Raw genomic sequence first — 9,725 nt, forward strand, 5'->3', positions numbered from 1 at the left:
CATAGAAAAACTGAAGCATACCGGAAAACCTGCATGAACTCTTAACTAACCTTGCCTGAATCATAAATAACAAAAGAAAAAGCAACGACAATAAAAGAAACCAAAAGATATTTCCCTAATAAATCTATCAAAAAACGTTTTAAAAATGCAGACAATCTAGGTAATTGGGTGAGGGTGTTTGTGTGGGGCTGTGGGGGGAGGCTTGAGGTAGTGGGGAATGGAGGTACCTGGGGGTGGGGCCAGGAGTAGATAGGGTAAAACGCACGTGGGGTTGGGGAATGGTAGTAGGTAGAGGTTCACGTGAGGGCTGGGGATGTAAGTAGCGGGCGAGTAGGTAGCTTTTTGGGAGGGGAAGAGAGCTCTAGATAGATAGGACGGTTGGGCGAGGTTTTCAGTAGCGTCGTCGAGGAGCGTTCGTAGTTTAGGAAGGGAGGAGGTACAATTATGGGATCACAACTTCATAAAAAATCACGTTGAATTTTACCGGCAGTTCCCAATAACTAAAACAGAAACTAGCCCAGACAAGATCCTTCCCAGTTTTAAACCAGTTTATGCGCTCCGAAAGGAAATCTCAAATAGACCAAATTAAGCTGGATCGAAATGGGAAACTCTGCTGACGAAAACAAACGCCATGTTGCAGAAAATAGTTGCGCTGAATCTCGCCTCCACCTACAGGGACCTACGATTTAAGACCTATAAAAACCTGTTAAAGTCAACCACTCTCATCCCGAAAATCGCCCCTAGAAAGCGTTAAATCGCCCTCAAAAAAACAATCCTCAGGTTGAAATTGTATCCAGGAGAAAGTTCACGGGTTAAACCAAATATGAACAGACAAAGTCTGATAAAACTCAAGTAAGCAAATATTCGGCTGACAAGCACAGGAACTCCTTTTTTGTGCTATTCAGATCATCAGAAGGATTCTGAATCCATAACTTAAAGACAGCTAAAGCGATATTATAGTCAAATTTGATATATGCAATCGCTTTTTATATCAATCAAAATTGGCAAATCCAGAAAGCATAAAATTCTTCAAGGAATCAATTTAGTTGTGCTACATCATGTAATAGACGCAAAAACCTTTTGAACTTTGACCTATCTATCTGCTTTGGCATGATCAAGTCGACAACCTGCTTAAAAGCATTGGAACAGGAGTAAAGCAACAAAAAGGTTCTGAATGCATTGGCAAAGGCAACCTATGAGAAAATTTATGAACAAATAAGTGGTAGACATTCTTAAGTAATTTGCTAAACGGGGTTGGCAAAATTAAAAAAAAATCAACATCACTAAAACAATTCTTGTCCAAAAACATTTAATTTTGCTTCCTAATCATCAAAACATCACTAGAAAAAAAACTGCGACCAAAATGTGATTGAGGATAAAAAGTCACGGGCGTTAACATCCATGGAAAAGCAAAAAGTCAAGGGAGCAAAAAGTCATTCCAAAAGTCAAAACAAGCAAGCAAAAAATGTGCATAGAAAAACTGTAGCATACCGGAAAACCTGCATGAACTCTTAACTAAACTTGCCTGAATCATAAATAACAAAAGAAAAAGCAACGACAAAAATAAAAGAAACCAAAAGATATTTCCCTAATAAATCTATCAAAAAGCGTTTTAAAAATGCAGACAGTCTAGGTAATTGGGTGAGGGTGTTTGTGCGGGGCTGTGGGGGGGGGGGGGCTTGAGGTAGTGGGGAATGGAGGTACCTGGGGGTGGGGCCAGGAGTAGATAGGGTAAAACGCACGTGGGGTTGGGGAATGGTAGTAGGTAGAGGTACACGTGAGGGTTGAGGATGTAAGTAGCGGGCGAGTAGGTAGCTTTTTGGGAGGGGAAGAGAGCTGTAGGTAGATAGGACGGTTGGGCGAGGGTTTCAGTAGGGTCGTCGGGGAGCGTTCGTAGTTCAGGACGGGAGGAGGTACAATTATGGGATCACAACTTCATAAAAAAATCTCACGTTGAATTTTACCGGCAGTTCCCAATCAATATAATAGACGCTAGCCCAGACAAGCTTTCGCCAGTTTAAAACCAGTTTATGCGCTCCGAAAGGAAATCTCAAATAGACCAAATTAAGCTGCATCGAAATGGGAAACTCTGCTGACGAAAACAAACGCCATGTTGCAGAAGAAAGTTGCGCTGAATCTCGCCTCCACCTAGAGGGACCTACTATTTAAGACCTATAAAAACCTGTTAAAGTCAACCACTTTCAACCCGAAAATCGCCCCTAGAAAGCGTTCAATCGCCCTCAAAAAAGCTTTTTTCAAAAAAAAAACAATTTTGATATAAGCAATCGCTTTTTTATATCATTCAAAATTGGCAAATCCAGAAAGCATAAAATTCCTCAAGGAATCAATTTAGTTGTGCTACTTTATGTAATAGACGCAAAAACCTTTTGAACTTTGACCTATCTATCTGCTTTGGCATGATCAAGTCGACAACCTGCTTAAAAGCATTGGAACTGGAGTAAAGCAACAAAAAGGATCTGAATGCATTGGAAAAGGCAATCTATGAGAAAATTTATGAACAAATAAGTGGTAGACATTCCTAAGTAATTTGCTAAACGGGGTTGGCAAAATTTAAAAAAATTAACATCACAAACAATTCTTGCCGAAAAACATTTAATTTTGCTTCCTAATCATCAAAACATCACAAGAAAAAAAACTGCAACCGAAATGTGATTGAGGATAAAAAGTCACGGGCGTTAAAATCCATGGAAAATCAAAAAGTCAAGGCAGCAAAAAGTCAATCCAAAAACAAAACAAGCAAAAAATTTGCATAGAAAAACTGTAGCATAACAGAAAACCTGCATGAACTCTTAACTAAACTTGCCCGAATCATAACGAACAAAAGAAAAAGCAACGACAAAAAATAAAAGAAACCAAAACATATATCCCTAATAAATCTATCAAAGAGCGTTTTGAAAATGCTGACAGTCTAGGTAATTGGATGAGGGTGTTTGTTTGGGCTGTGGGGGAGGGGGGCTTGAGGTAGTGGGGAATGGAGGTACCTGGGGGTGGGGCCAGGAGTAGATAGGGTAAAACGCACGTGGGGTTGGGGAATGGTAGTAGGTAGAGGTTCACGTGAGGGCTGGGGATGTAAGTAGCGGGCGAGTAGGTAGCTTTCTGGGAGGGGAAGAGAGCTGTAGGTAGATAGGACGGTTGGGCGAGGGTTTCAGTAGGGTCGTCGGGGAGCGTTCGTAGTTTAGCGAGGGAGGAGGTACAATTATGGGATCACAACTTCATAAAAAAATCTCACGTTGAATTTTACCGGCAGTTCCCAATCAATATAATAGACGCTAGCCCAGACAAGCTCTTTCGCCAGTTTAAAACCAGTTTATGCGCTCCGAAAGGAAATCTCAAATAGACCAAATTAAGCTGGATCGAAATGGAAAACTCTGCTGACGAAAACAAACGCCATGTTGAGGAAGAAAATTGCGCTGAATCGCGCCTCCACCTAGAGGGACCTACTATTTAACACCTGTAAAAACCTGTTAAAGTCAACCACTCTCATTCCAAAAATCGCCCCTAGAAAGCGTTAAATCGCCCTCAAAAAAGTTTTTTTCAAAAAAAACAATCCTCAGGTTGAAATTGTATCCAGGAGAAAGTTCACGGGTTAAACCAAATATGAACAGACAAACAGTCTAATAAATTTCAAGGAAGCAAATATTCGGCTGACAAGCACAGGAACCCCTTTTTTGTGCTTTTCAGATAGTCAGAGTGATTCTGAATCCATAACTTAAAGACAGCTAAAGCTACATTATAGGCAAATTTGATATGTTCAAGCGCTTTTTTATATCATTAAAAACTGGCAAACCCAGAAAGCATAAAGTTCCTCAAGGAATCAATTTAGTTGTCCTACTTTATGTAATAGAGGCAAAAACCTTTTTAACTTTGACCTATCTATCTGCTTTGGCATGATCAAGTCGATAACCTGCTTAAAAGCATTGGGACTGGAGTAAAGCAACAAAAAGGTTCTGAATGCATTGGCAAAGGCAATCTATGAGAAAATTTATGAACAAATAAGTGGTAGACATTCTTAAGTAATTTGCTAAACGGGGTTGGCAAAATAAAAAAATGAAATCACTAAAACAATTCTTGCCGAAAAACATTTAATTTTGCGTCCTAATCATCAAAACATCACAAGAAAAAAAACTGCGACCGAAATGTCATTGAGGAATAAAAGTCACGGGCGTTAACATCCATGGAAAAGCAAAGAGTCAAGGGAGCAAAAAGTCATTCCATTCCAAAAGTCAAAACAAGCAAGCAAAAAATGTGCATGGAAAAATTGTAGCATACCGGAAAACCTGCATGAACTCTTAACTAACCTTGCCTGAATCATAAATAACAAACGAAAAAGCAACGACAAAAAATACAAGAAACCAAAAGATATTTCCCTAATAAAACTATCAAAAAGCGTTTTGAAAAAGCAGACAGTCTAGGTAATTGGGTGAGGGTGTTTGTGCGGGGCTGTGGGGGGGGCTTGAGGTAGTGGGGAATGGAGGTACCTGGGAGTGGGGCCAGGAGTAGATAGGGTAAAACGCACGTGGGGTTGGGGAATGGTAGTAGGTAGAGGTACACGTGAGGGTTGGGGATGTAAGTAGCGGGCGAGTAGGTAGCTTTTTGGGAGGGGAAGAGAGCTGTAGGTAGATAGGACGGTTGGGCGAGGGTTTCAGTAGCGTCGTCGGGGAGCGTTCGTAGTTTAGGAAGGGAGGAGGTACAATTTTGGGATCACAACTTCATAAAAAATCTCACGTTGAATTTTACCGGCAGTTCGCAATAACTAAAATAGAAACTAGCCCAGACAAACTCCTTCGCCAGTTTTAAACCAGTTTATGTGCTCCGAAAGGAAATCTCAAATAGACCAAATTAAGCTGGATCGAAATGGAAAACTCAGCTGACGAAAACAAACGCCATATTGCGGAAGAAAGTTGCGCTGAATCTTGCCTCCACCTAGTGGGACCTACTATTAAAGACCTAGAGAAACCGGTTAAAGGCAACCACTCTCAACCCGAAAATCGCCCCTAGAAAGCGTTAAATTGCCCTCAAATAGTGTAAAATCACCCTCAAAAAAGCTATTTGGGGGGGGGGGGCATAACGTATTGAGGGTCAAATTCCAGCCCCACCTCCCTGTGGTGGCAACTGCGTAAGTGGAACTGAGTGGTGCTTACAGTCGAGAAAAAACTGAGCTAACGAGGCTCTGGTATTAGCAATTGACTTTGCTGTCATAAATCATGGCAAAGCAAACCTCATGATTGAAAGTACTGCGTTTTGTTATCTTCACGAGCTGATGAATACCATAACATGTCTTCACGGGGCGCGCTCAGGAAGGAAATGAGCCAATCGATCTTAATCCCCCCGAAAAAACTGGAACTGTGCTATGTGAAGAGTTCCCAACAATCAGCCTAATATCGCACCTCACCAAAATTCTGCTGAGAGCTTGGCCAGAGCATGAAAGCGAATATCAATGATGAATTAAAAGTATGTCAGTATGGTTTTGGATCTGACTGTGGAACCAGAAATGCGGTTTTACTATTGAAAACACTCGCTCAGCGGGCAATAAAAATCTAAAATGACGATTTCCTGGGACTGTAGAGACAACAAGGAAATAACTATCAGAAGCGCGCAAGCCAAGGCAGCATTCCAGCAGCTGAGAGCTATTCTGTGTAACAAAAAACTGTCTTTTGAATGGAGGTATCCCGTACTGAGGTGTTGTGTACCCGATTTATACATACTGCTCCGAGACTTGGACCATATTGAAGCATCTTCAGGATAAGATTGTCGGCTTTGAAATGTGGTGCATGCGCAAAATGCAAATAGTTTCATGGACGGCCCGGAGGAATGTGGATGTTGACAAGCGAGGCTCCTTAAAGACATCAGGGAAAGGCAACTTCAATTCCTGGTGCACGTCATCAGGAAACAGCAACTGGAAGAGCTGGCACATGCAAATAGAGGGAAAAAAGCAAGAGGAAAACAACTCTTCCTACAACAGTTTCCGGGGAGTCCCAGCTCAATCAACCATGCTGCCAAAAGTCGGGAATCTTGGAAACTTTTTACAAATGAGTCAATCCACGTCTGTCAACAGATATGACGATCAAAGAAGAAGAAAGAAGGGTGCACAAACGGAAAAGATCCCAATTTAGAACAATGTATATGTGTGTGTGTGTGTGTGTATATATGTATATATATGTATATATGTATATATGTGTATATGTATATATATGTATATATGTATATGTGTATATATTTATATATGTGTATACATGTATAAGTCGACAGAGACGGACGTCCAACACCTCAGAGGAAGCTACACTTGATTTGGATTTGGGAGACAAGCTCTTTCGCCAATTTTTAACCAGATTATGCGTTCGGAAAGGAAACCCCAAATAGATCAAATGGCGCTGGATCAAAATGGAAAACTCCGCTGACGAAAACAAACGCCATGTTGCGGAAGAAAGTTGCGCTCAATCTCGCCTCGACCTAGTGAGACCTACTATTAAAGACCTAAAAAAACCTGTTAAAGGCAACCGCTCTCAACCCGAAAATCGCACCTAGAAAGCATTAAATCGCCCTCAAATAGTGTAAAATCAGCCTCAAAAAAGCTATTTTCAAAAAAAAATCCAGAAATCGTATCCAGGAGAAAGTTCACGGGTTAAACCAAATATGAACAGACAAAAAGTCTGATAATTTTCAAGGAAGCAAATTTTCTGCTGACAAGCACAGGAACCCATTTTTGGGCTATTCAGATCGTCAGAGTGATTCTGATTCCATAACTTAAAGACAGCTAAAGCTACATTATAGGCAAATTTGATATATTCAAGCGCTTTTTTATATCATTCAAAACTGGCAAATCCAGAAAGCATAAAATTCCTCAAGGAATCAATTTAGTTGTCATACTTTATGTAATAGACGCAAAAACCTTTTGAAATTTGACCTATCTATCTGCTTTTGCATGATCAAGTCGATAACGTGCTTAAAAGCATTGGAACTGGAGTAAAGCAACAAAAAGGTTCTGAATGCATTGGCAAAAGCAATCTATGAGAAAATTTATGAACAAATAGGGGTAGACATTTGCAAAATTTGCAAAACTGGTTTGGCAAAATTAAAAAATATAACAATTCGGATATTTTCCGTTTGTGCCCCCCATCTTAGTGGGCGCTAATTATTTGCACCCCCCAGACGCACGTGCAATGCTTTAGCATAATGATTTACTATGTAACGTGGGGCGCATAACGTACTGGGGACGCACAAACGGAAAAGATCCAACAAATCTTGTCGAAAAACATTTATTTTTGCGTCCCAATCATCAAAACATCACAAGAAAAAAAACTGCGACCGAAATGTGATTGAGGATAAAAAGTCATGGGCGTTAACATGCATGGAAAAGCAAGAGAGCAAAAAGTCATTCCAAAAGTCAAAACAATCAAGCAACAAAATTTCCATAGAAAAACTGTAGCATACCGGAAAAACTGCATGAAGTCTTAACTAACCTTGCCCGAATCATAAAGAACAAAAGAAAAATCAACGACAAAAAATAAAAGACCAAAAGATATTTCCATAAATCTATCAAAAAGCGTTTTGAAAATGCAGACAGTGTAGGTAATTGAGTGAGGGTGTTTGTGTGGGGCTGTGGGGAGGGGGGCTTGAGGTAGTGGGGAATGGAGGTACCTGGGGGTGCGGCCAGGAGTAGATAGGGTAAAACGCACGTGGTGTTGGGGAATGGTAGTAGGTAGAGGTACACGTGAGGGTTGGGGATGTAGGTAGCGGGCGAGTAGGTAGCTTTGGGAGGGGAAGAGAGCTGTAGGTAGATAGGACGGTCGGGCGAGGGTTTCAGTAGCGTCGTCGGGGAGCGTTCGTCGGGGATCTCAAATCGACCAAATTAAGCTGGATCGAAATGAAAAACTCTGCTGAAGAAAACAAACGCCATGTTGCGGAAGAAAGTTGCGCTCAATCTCGCCTCGACCTAGTGAGACCTACTATTAAAGACCTAAAAAAACCTGTTAAAGGCAACCCCTCAAGGAAGCAACCTTTCTGCTGACAAGCACAGGAACCCATTTTTGGGCTATTCAGATCGTCAGAGTGATTCTGAATCCATAACTTAAAGACAGCTAAAGCTACATTATAGGCAAATTTGATATATTCAAGCGCTTTTTTATATCATTCAAAACTGGCAAATCCAGAAAGCATAAAAATCCTCAAGGAATCAATTTAGTTGTCCTACTCTATGTAATAGACGCAAAAACCTTTTGAACTTTGACCTATCTATCTGCTTTGGCATGATCAAGTCGACAACCTGCTTAAAAGCATTGGAACTGGAGTAAAGCAACAAAAAACGTTCTGAAAACATTGGCAAAGGCAATCTATGAGAAAAGTTATGAACGAATAAGTGGTAGACATTCTTAAGTACTTTGCAAAACTGGGTTGGCAAAAATAAAATATAACATCACTAAAACAATTCTTGCCGAGAAACCTTAAATTTTGCGTCCTAATCATCAAAACATCACAAAAAAATGCGACCGATATGTGAATGAGGATAAAAAGTCACGGGCGTTAACATTCATGGAAAAAACAAAAGGAAAAGCAACGACAAAAGATAATAAAAGAAACCAAAAGTTAATTCCCTAATAAATCTATCAAAAGCGTTTTGAAAATGCAGACAGTCTAGGTAATTGGGGGACGGTGTTTGTGTGGGGCTGTGGGGGGCTTCAGGTAGTGCGGAATGTAGGTACCTGGGGGTGCGGGCCAGGAGTACTTAATGTAGAACGCACGTGGGGTTGGGGAATGGTAGTAGGTAGAGGTGCACGTGAGGGTTGGGGATGAAAGTAGCGGGCGAGTAGGTAGCTTTTCGGGAGGGGAAGAGAGCTGTAGGTAGATAGGACGGTTGGGCGAGGGTTTCAGTAGCATCGTCGGGGGGCGTTCGTAGTTTAGGAAGGGAGGAGGTACAATTATAGGATCACAACTTCATAAAAAAATCTCGTTGAAATTTACCGACAGTGCCGAATAACTATAATAAAAACTAGCACCTGCAAAAGTTCAGTGCACTAAAACAGAAGTAACGTTCTAAAAGAAGCTAAATTTCGAAAATAATATCAAAACTCGGAGCAAGAACAGCCCTGTCATAGCTAAAGAAACCCTGTAGAATACCAATACTCTCTTCGAGTCGTAAAAAGGACCACGTTTATGATATTTGCTTCTAACTTCGTTCCAGATCAATTAACAATGTGCGAAAACCAGAAATTTTGAACTTTAATTGGCTCAAATCAACGCAGAAGCCGGAATATACTGCAGAGAAGCAATAGAAACAGATACAGCTTTAAATGATAGAGTTGCCGATTGGACCTACAAAACCTTTTTCTCAATATGCGTAGGTGGGGAGGGGAGTTGTGTGTGGCTGGCGGGAGGGGGCTTGATGTAGTGGGGGAGGTAGTTGGGTGTGCTCTGGGGGTAGGTAGGGGAATAGGAAGGTGGGGTTGGGGACTCGGAGAAGGCAGGGGCAGGTACGTGAGCGTTGGGGGTAGGTGCCGGGGGGAGTACCAGCTTTAGTGGGGAAAGCTAGATAATGTTAAGTAGAGGTGTCGATAAGTTTTTGTAGTTTAGATAGGGAGGAGGCGCTGACCTTGAATTTTACCCGCAATTCCCAATAACTACAATAGAAAATAGCAACTGTTAAAGTCTAATATATGGAAACAGGAATCAACGTTCTAAATACGTTTGGGAAGAATGAAATAAACATT

Source organism: Convolutriloba macropyga, chromosome 12 (assembly GCF_964194025.1).
Source record: "Convolutriloba macropyga chromosome 12, txConMacr16.3, whole genome shotgun sequence".
Taxonomy (NCBI): domain Eukaryota; kingdom Metazoa; phylum Xenacoelomorpha; order Acoela; family Convolutidae; genus Convolutriloba; species Convolutriloba macropyga.